The sequence below is a fragment of the Olea europaea genome, chromosome 17 (assembly GCF_002742605.1).
Source record: "Olea europaea var. sylvestris chromosome 17, O_europaea_v1, whole genome shotgun sequence".
Taxonomy (NCBI): Eukaryota; Viridiplantae; Streptophyta; class Magnoliopsida; order Lamiales; family Oleaceae; genus Olea; species Olea europaea.
The window spans coordinates 24,034,401-24,060,623 of NC_036253.1; the positions used below are offsets into that span (position 1 = coordinate 24,034,401).

Sequence of the window (26,223 nt, forward strand, 5' to 3'; positions counted from 1 at the left end):
CAGCCTGTGAGTGACGGACTCTCAGCAATTCACTGCCTCCGCCTGGCTACTGACTTGGGTTAGGTTTTAGGGTAAGTAATTTACTAATTATATTCTTAGAACATGAAAATCTTCCAATAGCTTTTCAATTAATTATACTTGGTTTGTTGTATATGATAAATGTTCGGTGATAATAAGAATGAAGAAGGCAAAAAAAAATGGAATTTGTTCGAGATATTGGAATAATTAATTATACTTGGTTTTGTTCGAGATCTTGGAATAATGGAATTTTTAGCTTTCTAGTTTCTACTTTCATTTTGACAGTTTGAGGATTCAATTAGGAATTTAGAAAGCATTTGTTGCTCCCTTTTTATTTGTTTCAATTGAATCAATTTTCTCTAATCTTATAGTATATACTATAGCATTTAGTTTGCAGTTGGTAAGGGTGTGTTTAAGAGTTTTTACATTTTAAGTTCTTTGATTGTGTGGAAGTGGAAATCTTTGTCATTTCTAATATTTAATCTTCCTTTCAGTTGTGAAATTGAACCTGCTATCCCGCTTCCTAATCTTAGCCAAAGGCAAAATGAAAACCTTGCAGCCAAAGCCCATTGTTAATATGAATATTTACTTATGAAGCATTAGTAATTCTTAGTTTTTTTGGGATTTTCTTGTTTAATTGTAAGTTGAAGCATTTTGATTTTATGAAGTTATGTGCTATTTGCTAAGAAGAGGGTCCAAAGGCTGTTGAACTAGTTGAGAAGGTTCAAGGTTGGTTCTCTGACATTGGATAAAAAATATCATTTCATAGCAAATAGTAGGTTGGTTTTATGGTTATGGTTTTATCAATTTATATTTATGTCTTTATGGGATATTGAAGCATTTTGATTTTTATGCTTTTAGATTTAAGATGGAAGAAGATTGACCTTCTTCCAAGAAAGGAAGAACCTTGTTGTCTTTCTTTTCAAAAAGTAACAAATCTTGGGATTCTCCAATTCCTACAGTGCCCATTCCTCCAATTTCATCCCCTAAAGTTGAACGACCTTCATCTTCCAATCTTAATTTGGAACTATCTAATTCTATTAAACGGGACCTTGGAAAAAGAAAGCAAATATGTGAACATCCATTTAATGAATGTGATCAGATTAGGCGGGCCTATCTAAATGTTGGACCTTATCAACCAATTTTGGTGTATCAGAGCAAAGAATGTGGAAAGCAAAAACGTCGATTTTAGGAATGTTGGTACAGTCAGTCTCCTTGGTTGGAATATTCGCCTTCAACACATAAGGAATATTGTTTTTACTGCTTCCTTTTTCTCAATGATAGTACTCCACTTAATATTTCATCGTTGGTTAGTGTTGGATTTGATAGTTGGAAGAGGGTTAACGAAGAAAGTAAATGTGTATTTCTTATTCATGTTGGAACAACATCGTTATCGTTTCATAATGGATGTAAGAGAAAAGCTGAAGATCTAGTGAAACCAACTCAATATATTGACAAGATAATGCATTCTGTATCCAATGAGGAAAAACAAAAAAATCGTTTGCGTCTAAAGACCACTATTATGAGTGTTAAGTGGTTAGCACTTCAAGGTTTTTCCTTTAGAGGCCATGACGAATCTCCATCTTTACTGAATCGTGAAAATTTTATTGAATTGATGGATGCATTTGGAAAAATGAATATTGAAGTAGGAAAAGTTGTGTTGGGTAATGCTCTCAAAAATGCTATATAAACGTCTCCAGACATTCAAAAAAAAATTTTGAGCATTATGGCCAATAGCGTACAACAAGGGATTCATATTGAAATTAGGGATGCGAAGTTTAGTATTCTTGTTGATGAAGCACAAGATGAATCTTCACAAGAACAAATGGCTATTATCATGAGGTTTGTGAGTAGTAATGAAATTTTGACAAAACCTTTTTTTGCAGTTAAAAGTATTAGTGACACTATTTCATTAAATCTTAAGAATCAAATTTCTGATGTTCTTGTTCGTTTCAACCTTCAAGTGCAAAACATGATAGGCCAAGGGTGTGATGGTGCTAATAATATGCGTGGTTCTTGGAATGGACTACAGGCATTATTTCTTAAAAATTGTCTATATGCATACTATGTCCATTGTTTTGTCCATCGTTTACAACTCACATTAGTTTCTGCAGCTAAGGATGTCTCAAATATTAATTCATTTTTTTTTCTCATTTGGACAATGTTATTAATAAGATTACATCATCTCCTAAGAACATCAATGAGTAGAAAAGTGCCCAAAGAAAAGAAATTTGAGCATTTGTTGAAAATTGGAGAACGAGAGTCACGAAGTGGTGCTAATTAGATTGGTAATTTGCAACGAGCCGTAGGTACTCGTTGGTCTTCTCATTACATGTCTGTAAAGAGTTTGATTGATATATATGCTGCAACTTGCAAGGTGCTTGAGTATCTTAGTGATCATTCTCCAAGTACAAGATCTCGGTTCGAAGTTGGTTGTATATATAAAATCATAACAACATTTGAATTTGTATTTATCTTGGATTTAATTGCAGATGTGCTTTGTCAAGCCATTCAAAAGAAAACTCAAGACATCTTAACTACTATGAGATTTGTCCATACTACAAAAACTATCCTTCAAGCATTGAGAGAAGATGGCTGGGAAGAATTTCTTGAAAAAGTGAAATGTTTTTGCTCAAAAAATGATATAGATGTATCTGACTTTGATGGTTCGTCTATGGTTGGTCGTTCTCGCGATCGTGAGTATCCTACCATTGAGCATCATTACCACTTTGATATTTTCAATGTTGCCATTGGCTTTCAGATGATGAAGTTAGATACAAGATTTAATGAGATATCATTAGAACTCCTTTCTCTCAGTACAGCTTCGGATCCAAAAAATTGTTTTGAATCATTTAATATGGATCATATTTACAAGCTTGCAAAAAAGTTTTATCCTGAAGATTTTACACAGCAAGATATTTATTGTTCAAAAGTTAAGTTGCAACATTATCAGAATGATGTGATTTCTGAACCTCGATTTCAACTACCTACACTTTCTGATTTATATCAGGAATTGGTTGCATGCAGAAGGTTAGAGAGTTACGTTATCTTGACTAAATTGATTTGATTAGTACTGACACTACATGTTTTAATGGTGATTGTGGAGCGAGCATTTTCAGCAATGAAACATGTGAAGGCGAAAATTCGAACAAAATGGATGATGGTTTTCTTGCTGATTGTTTAACAATAAACATTGAACGAGAATTTAGTATGAATTTAGATCTAGATTCTATTATAGATGAATTTTATGCTGTAAAACATCGTCGAGTACAACTTCAATAGATAACTTATATTATGAATTTTTCTTATTATATATAAATTTTATTCGTACATTAAATTTTTAAAACTTTTTGCCCCTCGTATCAATAATTCCTGGCTCCACCACTATTTAGGCGTCAACAACACAAAGAAAGATTTGAGAATGTGGTTTCAAAGTGGAAAATTTGGCCGAAGAGACAAGTGATATTAGAAGACTTTAACAGCTTTGAGCTTGCGTACTTGATACATCAAGCCGGTTGGGAGAAGTTAATTACAGAATGATGTTGGTAGGATGCAATTCAATCTCTTCGACCTACACAAGGAGAATTACTTGATGACCGGAAGGCTAGACAAATGCATAGGGAGAGTTGAGGGTGTACACATCCATGCGGACGAGATCTATGGCATGATATAGAGCTTTTAGCTCTCATTCCTCCATCTTTTTCATCTCTTTCGCCATCATCTTTAGACCCTTCAAGCTCGGGGATGATCCTACCATTTCTAACACCAAATTCAAACTGAAATCATGGGAGTCCTTATTTCCCTTATTTTCCTTATATTTTCTTCTTTATCGATATAATGTTAGACACTGAAAGTAATGTATGAGTTTGGAGATGAAAAATATCTAGTAATTTTTTTATTGTTTTTACTATTTTACGTGCTTGTTGTGTAAAAAGGCAAAAAAAAATAGAAAAATGATTTCTTTTTAGTTTTATTGTTTATTTTGTGTACTTGTGTGTGTTAGATAACTTATCGGCTATGATGCATATACTTGAAGCCATGTGTTGAGTTATAAATTGTAGAAAAGTTTATTCTAACATTGTGATTTGAAACTGTTTGTAGGTTTAACACAACAATTCCAATCATGAGACCTATGGCAGGTTATCTAATCAAAATTTGTTTACATTTGATTATATTTTGTTTGAGAACAAATAAATATTCAAATTTAGGGTGTTTTAATAAGTGTGTTTCATACAATTATCGAGGCCATTAAATTAGTTTTGATGAGTTATAGCTTAATTTTGTGTTACTTTTGTTTGCTGTATAACTCGATGCAAAAAGGCGAAAAGTGGATGAAAGGAAAGAAATACAGGTGAAAAGGGGAAAAATTCAAAGTTCAAGAACTGAATTGCAAATATTTGAAACTTGATTCAAAACAAAATATCGATGAATGAATAAAGCAATGAGTCAATCTGATGTAAATAAATGATAAAGGATTGAAAATGAACGAAAAAAAAAGATCTAATCATACACTCGACAAAGTTCAAAGACCAATTTGCAAATTGTTCCTATAACATCTATGCCTTGCGCATGCAAGGGCATATATACGGTTCCTTTTACAACGCCGAGGCCAAAATGGCCAAGCCATGCGTGGGCAATTGCTACACCCTTGCACACTTACGGGCCAGCTTCCTTTTTTATGTTCAACTCTTTATGTTATCAACTCCTAGACTCTATTTAACCTAATTATTGAAGCAAAGAACGGACACACCATATATATCACAAAGAACAAGTCTATCAAGAGGATTGAAGGCAATTAATACAAAGAATTGAATATTCAAAACTCGAATTCAAGATAGGAATTGATTTATCAAGCTTCGATTGTTCTTTATTTAAGGTGATGTCTTTTCAAATATCTTTGTGTAATTTACATAAAAGCATGCTAGGATAAACTCTTTAATTTATTAGATGAAGATGAAACCATCACTTAAGTATTTTTAATTCAAAGACTAATATTTTCGTATATTTATGAGTTCTTGATTAATCTTGCATGAATCTTTCATTATTTGATTGTTTGATCATCAATTAAATAACGAGTTATTTGTTTTAGTATTGGGAGGCTCATAATAAGTTCAGAACATAGCATGCATGGTCAATATACGAGCAATAGATGTGAGGAATAATATGTACAGTGTGTGCCATCTTTTAGATAATCGTGTTCTTAATGCAATATTTTGTATATGAATTCGGACAAGGAATAGAGTCAGGTCATACTTAGAATAGGTTTAAATTACCTTGATAAGAATAGTTGAATTTTTATGAATTCTCGATTGTGATGAATGCATAAATAACACTAAACTATATAAGTTGAAAATTGACGGATTTGAAAATCCAATGCACTCATTCTATAACATACAAACCAACTCATTTACATTACTCGTAGAATAACTTAGAATAATTACAAAACAACCTCTTTTGTTTCACAATAATTCGAATTTGATAGAAAAACATTATACTTTCAATTAGGATTAATTGCGATTGGAATGATACTCACCTCATCACTATCATTTGACTATGATTCCTTACGCTTATTGGTTATGATGATCTATATTGTGAAGAACATTTGTAAACAAATCGTGCATGCTCTACCTTTCCTCTTAGAACTTGGGACATTAGAACATGGTAATTAGTACATGAATTTTAGGCGATTCTGCCCACTTAACATTTTTGTGCATACTAAAAGGTTGCGTTCTTATCCAAGAGTTGTCTTGTTTCAAATAATGTTAAGCTCGTAGAAATTAAAATTCAAATTCAAATTACTAGAATATACTAAAAATCTAATTTTAATTCCCACCAAACAAAGGTTGAACCTGATAAGTGAACTCTGCTACTTTATCTTAGAAAATACACAAGTATATGTTTCACTGCTACTCAATGTTCTAGTCCACAATTGAATTGGCACAAGCACACAATCCCAACGACATAATAGATATCTAGTCTGAGTCTAGATAAATAAAACTTCCCATAGCCGAGGCATTACACACACACACAAAAAAAAAAAAAAAAAAAAAGTGCCCATAGTTCTACACCATTGAACCTCTTAAATAAATTCACAAAATGCACGATCACCAGCCAATCAATCAGCAAAATACATAGGTGTGTACATGAATTAAAAAATTATCTCTTTGTAAACCATTAAGGAATCTAAAATGCTTAAACTTGTTGACATTAGCTTAAAAACATAATCACTGTCTTTCCCTTTTCTCTTCTTCCTTTCACTTATCATTGCTTTTTTTTTTTTTTTTTTTTTCAGACAAGATGTATAAGAGCACTACCCTTGAAGAGATCTTAGATGTGTACAAGCTACTCGTCAAGGATGGCAATTATACAGAACAAAATTCAACTAAGAACTTTCTATTTTCAAAGCAAAATTGAAACAATGAATAAAAAATAAAAATAAAAACATACTTCACACTATATATAGAAAAATTTCTGTGCTGAACCTTTGACAACTCTCTGTAGATTTTCAATCTTTCATGATAAGAGTAGTCCCTGGCTGCTTGGGAAGTTGACGAGGCATTTGTTCGCGTATTTATTTCTTTCGATTTTAAAACCCACCGCAAGTGTACGGTTCGTTAACAAGTAGTAAAATGGACTATGAGTCCAAGTATCGTTCCCACGAGGATTGAATTAGCTCTAATTAGACTAATGTGACCTTAACCGAATCTAATTGAATGAAAATTTGGTTTAAATGTGAAAATCCCTAATTTTGGAAGAAACCCCCAATTTGAAACCCTAATTTTTAAAAAAGCCCTAATTTTGAAATTGAAAACCCTAATTTCGAAATTCCCCTAATTAAATGACTCAACAACTCAATTAAAATGTAAATATGCAATGTTGTAAATTAAATTATATAAATAAGTTGAAATAAAATCATTGGGATATCGAATCCCCATTTGATTTCTATAAACTCTAATTTCACAAATCCAATTAATCAATGGAAAATTGTCAATTCAATGTTCCTACGCCTATCTAATATACTCTTTCGATATATATTAGATCTATTTCTGCATATCATCAGCCTATATTTCTATGGATGATGTAACATACAAAAACGCATGAAATTCTATGAACAATTACCGAACTGCATAAATCATAGGGGTATATTTCTTTCCCCTATCGGACCCTATGTCAATTTATATATATCGAATCTATTCTACTTCTTTCGAATGTAAAGAATAAACCATCACAATCACATAATAAATGGCCAATAAATTATGGATTCAATCAAAACAATACAAATCAAACAATTTATTCCAAAGACAATTTATATTAAACTCATGAATAATAGGAGTTTATAAGAAAATCAAAGGTTCATCGACTCCCAATGAAATAAAAGATTAGCCTATCATGTTTTGAAGAAAATTACAAAAATTGAATAAAGGAGAAGACATCACCCTATTATAATTGATGCTTGAAATCTTCAATCTTGATGAAATCCTTCTTCTTCTTGCATAAATTCTTGGATCTTGATGTTATTGTGTGCCTCTTTTTCTCCCAAAATCGTGTGTCCCCCTTCTGGACGTGTTTTAGGGTATATATAGCGTGTCCAAATTAGGTTAAAAAAGAGTTGTAGTCGAAAAAGGAAACTGCAGAAAACCCCCCGAAATTACTTCTATGCGACCGCATAGAAGGATCCTATGCGGTCGCATAGGTTATTTGAAATGCACCATTATTTTCCCTGCATCCATCTATACGACCGCATAGATGGTTACACTATGCGGTCGCATAGATATAATCAACTATGTTGTCTTTACATTTTGGTTCCTGAACTTCCTTGTTGCTTCTCTTGACTTCTTTCTTCGATTTCTTCATCTTTTCAACAAATTTTATCTTCCAATTGATGATTGAAACCATCAAATCTCATGCCACTCATTCGGCACATCTTTTGAGTATTTGCGCTTTAGTCCTCCAACTTTCAATTGTCTTCATTTCAGTACCTCTTCAATACTTTTTTCTTCCAATTGTTTTGCTTTGTCATTGAGCTCATACTTGGCATGTTTTTACTCTCGTTTTGCATTTAGCTCAACTTCTCAATATTTGCACATTTGGTCCTTGAACTATCACTTTGTTGCGTTTTGATCCTTCTTCGGCTCTTTTCTCCTGAATTCCACAATTTCCATTGAAATACCTACATTGCATGAATTTAATAGGATTAAGCCACAATTCAACCATTTTATCCATGTTTAAGTCACGTTTGTCAACCAAATAAGTGTGTAAAAACATACTTATCAGCATTCTACATATGTAATAAATAAATAAAATAGAGAAGACGTCAGGTGTAAGAAAAACAATAGCAGATGATGACTTGATTTCAGTTTAGACAAAACTTTGTTATAGTTGTGCATAGAGCAGCTCGTTCCATGTATCACGAATACCATGGAGGCTCCAATGCAATTTATTTACACCATCTGAAGCTTTTATGCTGTACCGAGATATATGCCCTTTGTCCCTCAGTTCAAAGATAGCAGTTATATCTTGTAATGTGGATCACATCCTACTATTGGTGCAAGTTGATTGGTCTAGAGAATATATTGTACTAGTTATGGAGTAATATGGACCATAGATTAAATTCAATCATTGGATTTAATCTTGTGGTCTATTATCTATACTAGTGTTGTCACTCTCTAGACCATAGTTCAATATTTGAATTTTGAATTCAAATGAATTGGCTCTATAATTTCAAGACATCTTCATTCTCTCATACTTGGATTTGGCATAACATTTGAGAAAGAGCATAGAGAGGTAACCAAGTGGGAGCTTTCCATAACTTCGACGAAATTATTGGTGGCTTCCGATGGATCCTTTCTCGATATATCCATTGCCATTCTCGTGGACAACGGTGCATGATTCGGTGTGGCACAAATCTGAGCTCAACATTAAGAACACTTCATTAGTGGTGTTGAAGAAGCCTTGAGTCATTTTTTGTTCGATTTTACACTTTGAGAGTTTATTATTCCGCATTATAATTGTAATAATCTTATGTATACTACACTTTAAACTCTACAAATGGTATCAGAGCTTAGGTTAGTGGTAAAAAGTGTTAAAACAACCTGAAAATCGAATTGGAAGTCGAACGGGCTCGATTTTGTTCGAAAACAATTTCAGCAGAATCTTCAAACCCATTTTCTGGAAAAACGACACACCTGGTGGACGAACAGAGAGCACCACCAGCCTCTAGACGACAAGCAGAACATTTCGGTGCAGCGCGTGTGACACATGCGTCGACGGTGGAGGCGACGCGTGAGGCCATGCACAGAGGACACAAAAGACGCTTGAGGGGGCGTGTGAAGGATTCAGTCGGAGGTCTAAAAAGACAGATTATTCCTTGATGAATTTCTGACCTTTTGGTGGTGTTGTATTTCTGTTTGGTGCACTGTGGAAGCAGATACAATCTCGGGCAGAAAAGTGAAAACGGAGAAACTTTTCCGTTGGCGGCTCGGTGGTATTTCCTGGTGTTTCAGCAGCTTTTGGATGACTTAGGGTAGTTACTGGAGGCTTTAGATCGATAAAGACTTGCATATCTCCTTATACGAACCAATAGATTGGTTCGCTCGGTTTGCGCACTCTAACACCCTCTTGAATTTAAAATTTAAATATTGTGTTATTTGCTACCATATTGTTACTTGACTCTTGTGATATTGGTTATGTGTTACTTGTTATGATATCATCATTTATGTCATCTTAGAAAGTAATTTATACATAAATTGGTTTGAGCTTGCATTTGTGTGAGGGTAAATTGGCTAAGTAAAACATTTTTTTTCCTAATATGGTCTCTCGAGTTGAATTGGGACAATTCAATGGTAAGGGAGATTATTCCATTTGAAAGCAAAAAATGAAAGCTATTTTAATTCAACAAAAAGTTTCTAAAGCTCTTGACGACCCGAAAAAATATCCCCATGCATTAAAAGCTATAAGCCGGATGAAATTACTGAGATGAATGAAATTGCACATAGTTTGATTATATTGTATTTATCTAATGATGTGTTAGGCCAAGTTGAACGACATAAGACTACCAAAGAGTTGTGGAAAGTACTTGACAAGCTTTTTTTTTTGGAAAAATCTCTTCCAAACAAAATACATTTGCTTCAAAAACTGTTTAGTTTTAAGTTAAACCCGGAGAAGGATCTTGAATCAAATTTGAGTGATTTTAACAAACTCGTCAAGTGTTTAGCCCACAACGACAAGAAATTTGATGATGAGTGTCTAGCAGTTATATTTTTAAATGCTACATCCGAATCTTATAGAGATGTTAGGAATGCTATCACGTATGCTAGGGATACGTTGACCCAGGATATTGTGACTGATGCTTTGAGGGCTGTGAAGCTAAAGCTTCAGAAAGAGTCGAGGGGTAGCTCGAGAGAAGAGAGTTTGTTTGCTAGATGGAGGAATGAGACGAGGGAGAACTATTTTCAAAGTAAGAAGGGCAGAGGAAAATCGAAGGGTAGGTCTAAGTCTAGAGATAAGAGTGGTAAGAAATGCTTCCATTGTGGCAAGTTAGGACATTTCAAGAAAGACTGTAATGACCTTGAAAAGAAACAAAGACCGCAGCACAATGATGATCAGAACTTAGTTGCTGTAAGTGATTTCCTCGATTGCCTACATGTTATGACCGTGTCAGGAGATTTTGACACCGAGGTAAATGGTGCTTGTGATAACATACATGTCATGAATATTTCTAATATTGACTTTGACACTGAGTGGGTATTAGACTCAGGTGCCACTGTTCATATGTGTCCTGTTAAATCTTGGTTCTATAACTATAGAGATGTGAATCCTAGAAAAGTATACTTAGGGGATGATCGTACACACAATGTAGAAGGAGTAGGTGATATTGCTATTAGGATGCATGATGGCATTATCAGACCCCTTAGAGGTGTTAGGTATGTCCCGGGCCTGGCAAGGAATCTCATTTCCTTAGGCACTCTAGAAGAAGAAGGTCATGAGTTCAAATCTCATGCTGGTACTTTAAAAATTTGTAAAAGATCTCTAGTGGTTATGAAAGGTCCTAAGAAAAATGGGTTATATGTCCTTCAAGGTAAAACCTTGGATAGCAAAGAGTCAGCATTATCTTTAGTTTGTTAAGATAAATCAGATATTTGGCATAAGAGAATGGGACACATTGGGAACAAATTATTGAAATACCTTAGTGACTAGAATTTACTTGGTAAAGATAGTGTTACACCTTTAAGTTTTTGCGAGACGTGTGTTCTAGGAAAGTTACACTGGGTTAGCTTTGGGACAGGTGAACACAGTACTAAGAGATCATTGGACTACATTTATGCAGATTTGTAGGGTCCTGAAAAACACTCCACACATAGAGGAAATAGATTTTTTCTATCCATTGTTGATGATCACTTGAGGAAAGTTTGGGTGTATCTCCTTAAATCCAAATCTGAAACTTTTAGTAAGTTTAAGTCTTGGCTTGCCTTAGTTGAAAATCAAATGGGAAAGGGTGTGAAAACTCTTAAGACGGATAATGGTTTAAAGTTTTACAACTTCGAATTTGATAATTTCTACAACGGAAAGGGTATAATGAGGCACATGACTGTAAGACATACCCCTCAACTAAATGGGGGTAGTGGAGAGAATGAATCGAACTTTAATGGATAAAGTCAGATGTATGATGATTAATTCTGGGTTGTCTAATGGTTTCTGGGATGAAGCCGTGTGCACTGCTGCCTATTTAATAAATAGGTCACCTTCTAGTTCTGTTAACTTCAAGACTCCTCAAGAGTTGTGGTCTGGAAAAACCCCAGATTTGTCACATATTAGAGTGTTTGGTTGTGCAGCTTATGCACATCAGGTTGAGGGCAAATTGGACCCTAGGACTACTAAGTGTATCATGTTAGGTTATCCAGAGGGAGTAAAAGGATATAGACTATGGGTTTTAGGTGTAAAGGGCATTAAGATTATTAACAGTAGAGATGTAAAGTTTAATGAACTTGATATGCCATGTCTTAAAAACCTAGTAAGTCAGAACAAACAGACTGAGGAAGGAGAATCTTCTACTGGAAAGAAGATAGAATTTGAGGCGAAGAGATTAGGTGATAATCTAGAGGATAGTGAAACCCAACCTCCAGAAGAATCTGATCAAGAAGTAGTGATAGAACAACCTGAACTTGAAATTCCTGAAACTGTTGTCCCTAATCAAGAAACATCTGCAAGTACTAATTTGGATGATTACCAATTAATGAGGGATAGAGAAAGAAGACAAGTGAAGCCCAATTTGAAATACATATCTTCAAATTTGATGGAATTTGTCCTAGTTTCAGGTGAAGCCTTGGAGTCAGTTGAACCGACTTCATTTGAGGAAGCGGTTAACTGTGAAAATTCTGAAAGTTGGAAAAAGGCAATGAGAGAAGAGATCCAGTCTCTAAACAAAAATGAGACTTGGAAGTTGGTTGAAAAACTAAAGAATCAAAAGGTAGTCCATTGTAAATGGTTGAAAAACTAAAGAATCAGGTTAGTCTTAGCCTTAGTTGTCCAGAATGATTGGGAGTTGGAGCAACTAGATGTTAAGAGGGCTTTTCTTCATGGGGAGTTAGATGAATTGATTTACATGTCTCAACCTCAAGGGTTCGAGGTAAAGAGAAAATCAGAACTTGTGTGTTTGCTTAGAAAGTCCTTATATGATCTTAAGCAGAGTCCTAGGCAATAGTATAAGAGTTTCGATGCTTATATGCTTAAAATTGGTTTTAAGAGGAGTGAATTTGATTCATGTTTATATTTTAATAACTCTAAAATAGGCTGTGAAGTTTATTTATTGTTATATGTGGATGGCATGTTGCTTACTAGTCCTAGTAAAACTGAAATCATAAAAATGAAAAACTTTTTAAAATCGGAATTCGACATGAAAGACTTAGGAAAGGTAAGAAAAATTCTTGGCATGATTATTAAAAGGAATAGGGATGATAATAGGATGACTATTAATCAAGAGTCTTATTTGGATAAAGTGATAACCAAATTTGGTATGGAATTTGCTAAGTCTGTCAATATACCATTAGCTACACACACGAACTTATCATCCGCACAATGCCCTAAAGCTGAAGAAGAAATGCATGAAATGAGTAATGTTCCCTATGCTAATGCCATTGAGTCTATAATGTATTAAATGATTACCACAAGACCGGACCTTGCATATGCAGTTAGTTTCTTGAGTAGGTTTATGTCTAACCCAGGTAAACCACATTGGACTCCACTTAAATGGCTATTAAGATACCTAGCTGGATCTTTGAAAAGGGGATTAGTGTGAAAGAAGAAGTAACAAATTCTAACTTAAAGGATATGTAAATTCTGACTTTGTGGGGGATAAAGATCGGAGGAAATCTACCACTTCTTACTTCTTCACTTTAGGTGATAATTGTATCACTTGGAAATCATAGTTGTAACCTATAGTTATACTCTCTAGCACTGAAGCAGAATACATTCCATTAAATGAAGTTGTAAATGAATGCATGTGGCTAAAAGGCCTTCTATGTGAATTAAATGTCTTGAATGATAATGCTATGATTTTTACTTATAGTCAAAGTTCATTGATGTTGTGTAAAAATCTTGTTTATCATAAACGTGCTAAACATATTGAGGTGAAGTATCACTACATTAGCGAGAAGTTAGCTTCTGGTGATTTTATTTTGCTTAAAATTGCAACTGATGATAACCGTACAGATGTTGGAACAAAAGTACTTGCGGTTGGTAATTTCAACAAATGTTTATCAATACTAAGTATTGATAATGGTTAATTGTTATGCAGGTACTAAGCTGGAGTAAGCAATAATAATAAAAATAAGACCACACTAATGGATATCACTTGTAATCCCAAGGTGAAGATTTGTAAGGTGGATCACATCCTACTATTGGTGCAAGTTAATTGGTCTAGAGAATGTGACTTGGATTGTACTAGTTATGGAGTAATATGGACCATAGATTAAATCTAATGATTGGATTTAATCTTGTGGTCAATTACCTATACTAGTGTTGTCACTCTCTAGACCATAGTACAATATTTGAATTTTGACTTCAAATGAATTAGCTCTATAATTACAAGACATCTTTATTCTCTCATATTTGGACTTGGTATAACATTTGAGAGAGAGCATAGAGACGTAACCAAGTGGGAGCTTTCCATAACTCCAGCGAAATTCTTGATGGCTTCCGACGAATCCTTTCTCAGTATATCCATTGTCATTCCCATGGACAACGGTGCATGATTCGGTATGGCACAAATCTGAGCTCAACATCAAGAACACTTCATTGGTGGTGTTGTAGAAGCTTCGAGTCGTTTTTAGTTCGGTTTTACACTTTGAGTTTATTATTCCGCATTATAGTTATAATAATCTTTTGTATACTACATATTAAACTCTACATATCCAAAATCTTTACCTTTGTGCCCATGATAGCATCTTCAATAACAAAATCACTTGATTCATCTTCCAAGACTTCACTACCCCTAGACAGTCGAATGGTATTGTCACAGCTACCTCCCGTGTTCCAATCCCCACTCAAAAAATGACGGGGTGAAGTTGTTTGGAAAAAAACTTTTAGCCTTGGATGCAATGGAAATTGTGAATCGAGCCATCTGGCAATACTGTAGATCGTATAATTCTTAGCATTGTCGATTTCTGCTAGCTTTCTGTCAGTTACAGGCTTTCCATTTGCATGCATAACCCAATGGTCCGCTCTGAGATTCCCTTGTGGTGAGGACACCAGGTTTAAACCTTCACTGACACATTTCTACAGACGCCAGAAGAAGCTTGCCCAACCACTCAGCTTATATTTGGGAGATTGACGATAGCCAATAGTGATATACCCACTCGACAGGGTCGAGTTTTCTCCCACCCCGAGAGAGTTGATGAGGACATCGGACATTTACTTATTTTATTTTATTGTTAAGCATTATTTATTTTCTTGGACTATTATTTAGAAAATTGGGCTTGTATGGGCTCGGGCCCAATTTTTTTAGGGTTTCGCTAGGGTTGCTTTACTATTTAAACATATTTTGCATTGTAATTTTCAGTTTTGATGAATGAATAATATTTTGGTGGCTTATAGCACATTCCTCTCTTCCTATTTTCTTTCTTCCCTTCCCCATTCTTCTCTCTAATTTTCCCTCCTTATAGATCTGTTCTAATTTTCAATTAATTGTCTTGTTGGTGCTGCATCAAATTTGGTATCAGAGCCGAATCTTGGTAATTTCTCATCCTCAACCCAAAATTTCTTCGTATCCCCTTCCAAAAATTTGTTGGAACAGCATAATCGAAACAGATTTAACGTAAGAGCAGCAGTTTCTTTTTCTTTTCTTCATTCACTTTTCTCTCTTAGTTGAAAAAAAAAAATAAAAAAAGAGGTTTACTATTCACGGGTACTGTTCACGCCCAAAATTCCAAATTTTAGATTTTTCTGCAGTCTATTACAAAAAAAAAAAAATCATATTTTTAGTTTGTGGCTGCTGCTAGTAACATTGTTGTTCCATCAATTTCAACCCTAAACCCTACTTACAATTTTCCAATTGGCCCACGTACAACACCAATTCATCTACCCAATCTCAGTCCAACGCCGCTCAACCTAATATCATACAACCCAATTATCCAGCCCAACACTCACATTAGCCCATTACTCAACCACTTAATCTCTCACAACCCGACCCAATCATTCAGCCATCACCACGCCTCTGCCTTACCCGACATCTCTACGCCGGCTTCATTCCCCTTCTTCTCAACCCAGCCACGCCGGCGACCCCACTCTTCAACACTGCCCGCATCAGCAGCGAATTCCCACATCATCACTCACACATAAATCCACCTCCAACAACAAACCCAACACAAAACCTGCAATTCAAACTTGTCTCTGTCTAAACTGCCCCTACTCCCAGATGCCATCGCCCGCCTCCACAAGCTACCAAAAGACGTCCACTCTCGTCTATTATGCACGACCATCTTGGTTTCTTCTCTACACTCACACACCAAAAGTTCGACTCTCCCCTGCGGTCTTACAATCAGCGCAGCGAACCCCTCTGGTCGACCGTTCATCCAAGTCAGTCGTATAACTATAACCACCATTCTCAAGCCACAATACAAAACACCCACAAGCAGCCGTCACCACTCACATCTCTGCCAAGCTCAACGCGATCCCAAATTTTTATTGAACACCTACAACAAGCTGCCCTTCTTGGATTCTCGATTTTGACTTCTCATCTTTGCCTTTGTACCTGTCGGCCTCTTTTCTATTGGCAAGAATATATACATCAACCCAAATCCAAAGGAATTCAGATTTGTCAGAGGCAATTTTTGTGGAATTGGCTGATATTTGTACCATTCCACCAGCATGCATCGCAAATTTAGCAGGAGGAGTTCTGAAGTTGAAGGCAACTGAAGCAAGGGATAGAACAGAAACATACCTGGGGCCCCACACATTGGCAATTCAAACCAATCGGAATACTGGGAGTCACAACCAAACTGCAGGGAGTCACTACTCTTATCTATCTTTCGTTTATACCGTTGCTTCATTTTAAAATTGCATCAGTTACAATATTAGTATTGCTGTTATTTGCTAATTATAGCCTTAAACCCTACTAGATCGAATTTCGTGAATTAACTCTCTTTGTTCCCTGATTACCCGCGTAATTAGTAATTTCGCATAATCCATTATATCTTTGCTTTCAATTTTATTTGCACCAGTATTATTAGTTTGCTAAGATCGGACTTTACGTAATCCCATTTTTAACAAACACAAAAAAAAATTTTTAATTTTTTTAAAAAAATAAATAATAATCATAATCATAATAGAATATCAAATTGCTAATTTACTGTTAGCACTCGTTGTTTGTTGATCTCTATAGTGCATCTCACTTAGCTAGTGTTACCGTGTATGTAATTGCGTAGTGGTCGTGTTACTGCTTCTGGTGCTAATACCCTCGCCATGGACCCTTCCCAAATTGAAGCCCTCACCCAACAGTTGGCACAATTACAAAATAAATTAATGGCTGACCAAACTGAGATAGTCGCTACTCGTGAGGTGAATAGAGCCCTAACAGCTAGGTTGAACACTCTTGACCCAACCCTATATTCGACTGAAGCTAGAAACTCTGAGACTTCCATTAATAGACCCTATCATCGTCCACAAGGAGGTCGACACCACGCCAGACATGATCTAGGGAAGGCAATCAAGCTCGTGGACGTGAGCGGGAATATCACCGTCATGGTACACTATCTCCTCCTCGTCACGAGGAGCGCCTCTTTCAAAATATAAAGTTAGACGCCCCTACATTTGATGATTGTTTAGATCCTAGTGTATTTAATCAATGGGTTAGAGATATGGATCGCTTCTTTGCCTGGCATTAGGTCCCTAAAGATCGGGGGGTACAATTTGCCAATTTGAAATTAACTGGCACTGCTCAACTCTTTTGGAAAAGTGTTGAGGACCTCCTGAAGAGGCGTCATGCTCCCTCTGTTGGGAGCTGGGAAAAAATAAAGCGTCGCCTTCAAGAAAAATATTTACCTCAATCTTACAGGGGTAACTTGTTGGATCAATGAAACGCACTTACGCAAGGCAGTCGACCTGTGACCGAATACGTTGCTCAGTTTGATGAGTTTCAAATGAGATGTCAGGTCGTTGAGGATGAGGTCATGAGCTTAAGTAGGTTTAAGCAAGGCCTAAGGGATGATCTTAGACGTGAGCTTGTCCTTAAAGGCGTCACCACTCTTGATCACGCCTACTCTTTCATTCGAGATTACGACTTAGTAACTAGGACACCATACAGAAATCGTAGTGACTCCCGCACTGCAACCTCCTCTGCATCCACTCTATCCCCTAAGTCCATTCTAGGACCTCTCATTTTTAATACTACCCCCACATCAGATAGCAAAGGTAGAGGTTCTGAGGTTTCAAGACCGTCCTCCCGTTTGCGATGCTTCAACTGTAAGGGTTTTGGTCACATTTATTCTAAATGTCCTAGCCAAGCCCTAATTATGGAAGAGCGTGAAGGTATAGTCGACGAACCACTAGAGGACCAGTTTATGAGCCTAAGGTAGAAGAGTTTGATGACTTGGAGGATAGTGAAGATACCTTCTTAGGCTGTATTCAGGCTAGTCCCCCTTATTCCACATACGCCTAGAGTCAGTGTCGTCCGTTGCACTCTTACCCAGCTTAGGGATGCCGATGATTGGCGCCGTCATGCCATCTTCCACACTTACATCAAGATTAATAATAAGGGCTTTAAAGTTATCGTGGATAGTGGCAGCTGTATTAATGTGGTTTCGATGGCTACTTATCCCGTTTGGGGTTGAAACCAGTTCCTCACCGTCAACCATATAGCGTCTCTTCTATAGATGTTAAGGAGCAGTGTTTAGTCCCTATCCAGTTCCTGGAGTATAAGGACCATATATGGTGTGACGTCATTTCAATGGATGTCGAGCACATCATCTTGGGACAACCTTGGTTATTTAACCTAGATGTAACCATCTATGGTCAATCTAATTCCTACTCCTTCGTGTTTAATGGAAAGAAGATTCACCTTAACCCACTGCCCCCAAAGCCTGTTAGCCCACTGGAAACGAAGAAGAGTGTGGACCAAAAGGGATTGCATATCATTAGTCCTACGGAGTTTGAGCGTACACTTGTTGGTGACTCAATTGTGTTCGCCTTGGTAGTTATGGAGGCTTCATCTAACTCCACAATAGAGTCCTGCTGAAGTCCAGTCGATCCTTCAGGAGTTTCAAGATGTCTTTCCGGAGGACCTACCTAATCATCTACCTCCTCTAAGGGACATTCAACATGCCATAGATTTCGTCCTAGGAGCATCCCTTCCAAATTTGCCTCATTATAGGATGAATCCTACCGAGCACACTGAACTCCAAAGACGAGTGGATGATCTCCTTCACAAAGGATTCATTCGTGAGAGTTTAAGCCCGTGTGCTATCCCTACCCTATTGACGCTAAAAAAAGATAGCTGTTGGAGAATATGTGTGGATAGTCGCGCTATTAATAGGATCGCAGTGAAGTATCATTTTCCCATTCCCAGGCTTGATGATATGCTACATATGATGGTTGGTGCGATAATCTTTTCGAAGATCAATCTGAAGAGTGGATACCATCATATTAAAACTCGCCCAGATGATGAGTGGAAGACCGCATTTAAAACGAAAGATGGTCTTTATGAATGGCTGGTCATGCCTTTTAGACTAAGTAATGCGCCAAGTACCTTTATGCAGGTAATGACACAAACTCTTCGACCTTTCATGGGCAAGTTTCTTGTTGTCTACTTTGATGATATCCTCATCTATAGTGCGACAAGGATCAGAACCGTGACCACCTCACACGAGTTTGCTCTACCCTTCGTGCAACTAATCTGTATGCTAACGTCAAGAAGTGCTCCTTCTTCACCAATTCAGTCGTTTTTCTGGGGTTCATTGTCTCTTCGACAGGGGTATCTGCTGACCCTGCTAAGGTTCAGGGGATTATTGAATGGCCTAAGCCTAAAGCTACTCATGACGTCAGGAGCTTTCACGGCTTAACTACATTTTACCGTCGCTTTATTAAGGGGTTTAGCACTATTATGACGCCTATTACGGAGTGCATGAAGAAAGGAAAGTTTCATTAGACACAAGAAGCGACTAAGGCCTTTAAGTTGGTCAAGAAGCGAATGACGAAGGCTCCTGTCATGCGTCTTCCCGACTTTTCCAAAGTCTTTGAAGTCGAATGCGATGCCTCTAGGGTAGGCATAGGTGGGGTCTTGAGTTAGGATCATCACCCTATTGCCTACTTCAGTGAGAAGTTAAATGAAGCCAAACAACGGTACTCGACTTATGATAAGGAACTATAAGCGGTGGTCCAGGCTTTACGCTATTGATGCCACTATTTGTTGCCCTAGGAATTTGTCCTTTATTCGGATTACGAGGCCCTCCATTACCTCAGCTTCCAAAAAAGATTAAGCTCTAGGCATGGTCGTTGAATTGAATATTTACAGGCCTATTCATTTGTTTTAAAACACAAGAAGGGCGTGGAGAACCAAGCAGTTGATGCATTAAGTCGTTGTGTCTCCCTTTTGTCAATCATGAGTGTCAAGATCATCGATTTTGAAAGGCTTAAGGAGGACTACGAGGCATGTCCTGATTTTAAGGATATCTTTCTCGATTTGCAAAGGAGCAATCAAGCACCACCGATAGCTTCCGACTTGAGGAAGGTTATCTCGTTCGAGTCAATAAATAGTGCATCCCTCGAACTTCAGTGCGAGATTTCATAGTGTGGAAAATTCATGCAGGAGGGTTAGCCGGTCACTTTGGACGTGATAAGACCATAGAGGAAGTTGAACACCAATTCAATTGGCATAGCTTGAAAAAAGATATAGCTAAAATTGTTAGTACATGTAACACTTGTCAATTGAGTAAATAGAAAAGGCAAAACACAGGCCTATACACCTCTCTTCCCGTCCCCAATTGTCCTTAACAAGATGTTAGTATAAATTTTGTATTAGGCCTTCCACGCACCCCAAAGAAACATAATTCTATTTTTGTGGTTGTCGATCGTTTTTCGAAAATGACTCATTTTCTCCCCTGTAGCAAGACCTCAAATGCGTCTAAGGTGGCCATGTTGTTCTTTAATGAGATTATTAAATTGTATGGGCTTCCTAAGACCATTGTGTCCGATAGGGATGTTCGTTTCACTAACCATTTTTGGAGGACTTTGTGGCAAAAGATGGGTACCAAACCATCCTCAGACTGACGGTCAAACTGAAGTAGTTAATCGAAGTCTTGGTAACATATTACGTTGTCTCGTCCGGGAAAATCTTCAAAATTGGGATTTGATCCTTCCTGTAGCTCAAATTGCGTATAATAGCTCTATAAATCATTCATTAGGTATGAGTCCATTTGAAGTCGTTCATGGGTACAAGCCTAGGAAACCGTTAGATCTCATCTCTATGTCCTCACATGCTAGAGTGTCAATGTCAGCCGAAGCATTTGCACAACATCTTCGTGATTTGCATATTGAGATCAATAAACAACTTGAAGCTAGTAATGCAAAATATAAATTCCAAGCTGATTTACATAAACGACATATTCAGTTTAATGTTGGGGATTACGCTATGGTCCGGATTAAGCCAAAGCGGCGTCTACATGGACCTGCCTCCAAATTGCAAGCTCGTAATGCTAGTCCTTTTAAAATTTTAAAGCAAATTGGTCCCAATGAATATGTCGTTGACATTCCACCACATCTTGGTTACCACTCTACCTTCAATGTTGAGGACCTAGTAGCTTATAAAGGTCATTTCATTCCCTCAGATGATCCTTTGTTACCTCCTTTTGTGAACCTTGATCCTGACTATTTGGCCACTTCTAACCCACTACCACCTCTCACAGCACACACAGATAAAATTGAGGAAACTATGTTTACTAATGATGGAGAGGTTCAGCGTTTCCTCGTTCGTTGGGTTGGTCGACCAGATTATGATTGTACATGGATCTCCAAAGAGACACTACAGCAATTGGATCCAGATTTATTGGAGCTTTATCGGAGTCAGCAGGATCTTCCTTGACCTAGATCGCCTCCCATTCACCCGAGAGGGATTGGTGAGGACATCAAGTTCAGACCTCCACTGACACATTTCTACAGACGCCGGAAGAAGCTTGCCCAACCACTCAACTTATGGTTGGGAGATTGACGATAGCCTATAGTGATATACCCACTCGACAGGGTCGAGTTTTCTCCCACCCCGAGAAAGTTGATGAGGACATCGGACATTTACTTATTTTATTTTATTGTTAAGCTTTATTTATTTTCTTAGACTATTATTTAGAAAATAGGACTTGTATGAGCTCGAGCCCAATCTCGTTAGAGTTGCTTTACCATTTAAACCTATTTTGCATTGTAATTTTCAATTTTGATGAATGGATAATATTTTGGTGGCTTATGGCGCATTCCTCTCTTCCTATTTTCTTTCTTCCCTTCTGTTGAATCCCCATCCCCATTCTTCTCTCTAATTTTCCCTCCCTATAGATCTGTTCTAATTTTCAATTAATTATCCCGTTGGTGCTGCATCACCTTGGTTCCAATGATGACCCGTATTAAGAATCACGACATGGAACTTAGAAAGAAATTGACTCAAAAAAGCTGGTGGCTGATCCAAATGCATGGTGAATTCAGTGGCTGGATCTGTGATATTGATGGGCTGTATTCTACAAAGACTTGCACACCAGTAGAATAAAATTGTCGTATTTGTGTCTGGAAACCGTTAAGCCCATCCATCAGGACAAACAGCACCTCGTTGTTTAACGAGGCCGTATTTCTATCCAACGTCTTCAACTTCTGGTTTTTCCATGCCACCAGTGACCATGCACATGAGAGATTGGAATTGCTGTCTGCCCAGTGAATCTCCTATAAATGCAATAGTTTTGTCCTGCATTCTGAGATGTAGTTCCATTTTTTAGAGCATAAAATGAAACACAATACTTCCATTAAATAAGTACAAAATGTAGACAATTTTGGCAATACAGCGGCAAACGACATGTTACTTTATCCAGTGCCCTATTTTTCTTCCTTCTCTAATATATATATATAGTTCACATCAATGTGATTCGTGACTATGTTAAAGTCGAAAAAGAGAATACACACACATATATATACGTAAATGTGCACTAGGACAAGGGAAAAAATAGTGAAATCTTGAGCACTAATTTGCCCCTTGAAAAGGAAGGGAACCAATCTGCCACTCAAACAATATGTTGTGGACTAACACAGCAATTTTCCCTAAAACAGGAAGACCTGAAAGTGTCAAAAAGGACATATACCTTTTCCAGAATTCAGTTCTCTCAAAATCTCTCATCTCACAATTGTCCGGTTGCCAACGATAACCTTCATAAGAAAAATCAGTTCGCTGGGTTAGTCTACATGCCCACATATCAGATAGCCATTGCTTACATCCAAATCCGGAATACAATGGCCTCCGGCTGTCTGCAACCCATCTGCCTTTAGCATAATTACAAGCTGTATAAGTAACACATAAGAGAAATTATAATCTTGAAATTCAAATCTTTTCATTTTACTTTTGCTAAATAAGTCATGGACAAAAGATGATACTGGTTTTTCTAGAAACATGTTGATGGTTATTACACATACACCAAAAACAACTTAACAGCTAGCTCGACCTGCAAAATAGTTGACTGAAGTATGACAAATATAAAGCATGTGAAAATACAATAATATGATCATAATAACTTATTAATAGCTTCTTTGGGAGTGATTTTTTAGCCCAAAAAAATGATTTTTTGACCGTTATTTCACTATTTCAGCCGTCATATTTGGCTTCTTCTCTCACGGGCGAACCTCACTTTTCTCCTAACGATCAAAAAATCAATTCTCAAATTCACTCCCAAACAGGCTCTAACCATCTTTAAAATCCATATAAAATAATTTAATCAAAAGTGAAATTACTGCATCATTTTGCTTATGTATTACTTAAACTCTGTTATTTTGAGGACTACATCGTCTTTTATGCTGAGTGAATTTAGTATTCAAAGTTGATGTTACTTCATAAATAAGGTCGAACGTTGAGTAATAAAATTGCTCCAATAGAGGCGATTGATCTATCCATAATTTGTAGGTTATACATATTAGGTTATCGTGAACTGCTATTCATTTTGTCATGGATGACCCAACAAATTATGGCAAGCATATATCGGTAGTACATCTCACCAGATTGAATCACTATATGAAGAAATCACAGATAATTAATTAATACATGTTTTAGCACATGTGTTGTTCATTCTTAAGCTTATATGGGTTTCGTTGATTTTCTGGTTGACAATTCCAACTTTGAGACTTCATCTTTAACCACCACATTTTCATAACTATCAGAGTCAATAATAGAGCGACAAATTCAATTTGCGACAGTGTCGACTGGAAAATGAAAGCATGCTGCATACCTTCTAAATTGCCATGGTGACGAACAAATCGGATGCACCACTAAATTTATGCCCATATCTCATGCCAACAAATCCTCTTCATCTCTTGCTTGCTTATCAAAAAATGCGTTTCCCTTCAGCCAACAACCACTCTAACCATAACGAGAGCAATCAGCCTAGCTAATATGGAGTTGGGCTAATTGACATTTCAGACGAAGAGCCCTCTAGTGTCCATTAGACACGATAGTAGGGACCAAAAGATTCAAAACATCCAGATACTATAAGCTAAGGCCTCCAATATGACGGCTACAAGTTGATCGTGAGATTCTCCATAATCTATCGTACCCAATCATTGAACAAAATCAGAAGAATATTTTTCGATTGACCTACCTCCCTGACCCAAATTCTGCAATTTCTGATATATGGTATTGGTATAATTGCTACGGAAAAATGTGTTGCGAAGGTGTTTACGAAATTTGACCCAAGGACTGATTTTTTTCTTTGTCGACATTAGCGTGTGGTTCTCAAGTGCAGCCACCACGTTGCTGCTCTTGCCCAAAATCCTAGTGTGAATAAAGAAACTCTGTAATCATTGGGGAATTTCCTACAATCTAAAATTTCTTCCATTGCGTTTGGCCAATCTAAAATCTCCTCAAAATCAAACATGCCATGAAATTTGGTAAGGTTCAACTTGAAGCCAGATTCTTAGTGCAACCAATGAGCCTTGCGCTCCACCTAAGGTTCGGCTCCTGGAATCTTTGACCCTCTAATGTTCTCCTGTCATTCACAGTGTTTAGAAAGGTATAATCCGGTAATGATACGCTTTTCAGAGGAAATGGTGGCCAATGGCTGCCCCACCCCGCCACTTTTCCAGCCTTTGACCAAATTGTTTGTAAAAAAAATAAAAATCTAAAGGTCGAAAATACCCTCATTTGCAAAGAAGAGGAGGAAAATAGAGAGAGAAAAAAAAAGGAAAAACTAGTCTGGATCCCGCCGCCTACGGACGACCCGGACCTGACCCACTTCGACCAAGCCCGGACGCACCTCAATCAATCGGAGATCGCCATTTTCTGGAAGGTTAGACATGTTCTCTATAAATAATTACTTTGAATATGTGAAAGTTTGAATGTTTAGGATTTGAATATGAGTTAAATTCAATTTTTTATAGTTAAAATGGAAGAAAATATCGAATTTGAGGTTGAAATGTTGAAAAAAGTGAAAAAATGAGACAGAGCTCGTCGGAAATGAAATTTTCAGGCGAGTTCCAGCCCGTTACGGACCAAGATGGTCCGCAACGGACCATCATGGTCCGTTCCGGACCCGACAATAGGTCCTTTTTATTATTTTTTCTTGAATTTATTTTAATTTTTATGTTAAAAAATGTAATTAAATATGAAATAAATAATATATATGTTAAGATAATGAACAAAATATTTAAAGATAAATTAAATAGAATTTTAACTTTTTTTCTTTTTGACTTAAATATATGTTTAGTAATTAAATATACGAAATAAATAATAAATATATGTTTAATAATAAATATATGTTTAGTAATTAAATAAGTTTAGTAATTAAATATATGAAATAAATAATATAAATTTTAAGACAATTAAAATAATTAATTATGAAAACAATTAATATAATTAATTAAAGAAATACTTAAATGAAAATATTAATATATCTTTATTCAAATAAATAATCGAAATAGAGTAATTAAATATGAAATAAATAATATACATAATTAACGAAATATTTAAAGAATAAATTAAATTGAATAATATTTTTGTTTACTTAACCAATTAAGATAATTAATTAAAGAAATAGTGAAATGAAAAATCGAATTAAATGTTATTATTTTTATTCAAATAAATTATCGAAATAGAATAATTCAATATGAAATGAATAATATACATAATTAACGAAGTATTTAAAGAATAAATTAAATTGAATAATAATTTTCTTACTTAACCAATTAAGCTAATTAATTAAAGAAATAGTAAAATGAAAAATCGAATTAAATATTATTATTTTTGTTCAAATAAATAATCGAAATAGAATAATTAAATATTAAATGAATAATATACATAATTAACGAAATATTTAAAGAATAAATTAAATTGAATAATAATTTTCTTACTTAACCAATTAAGATAATTTATTAAAGCAATAGTTAAATAAAAAATTGAATTAAATATTATTATTTTTATTCAAATAAATAATCAAAAAAGAATAATTAAATATGAAATGAATTATATACATAATTAACGAAATA

At 36.0% G+C, this 26,223-nt stretch overlaps 1 pseudogene; it reads right to left on the minus strand.

Moving 5' to 3' along the window:
- Positions 1-8,391: 8,391 nt before the first annotated feature.
- On the minus strand, positions 8,392-24,578 carry LOC111365740 (annotated as a pseudogene).
- Positions 24,579-26,223: the final 1,645 nt, after the last annotated feature.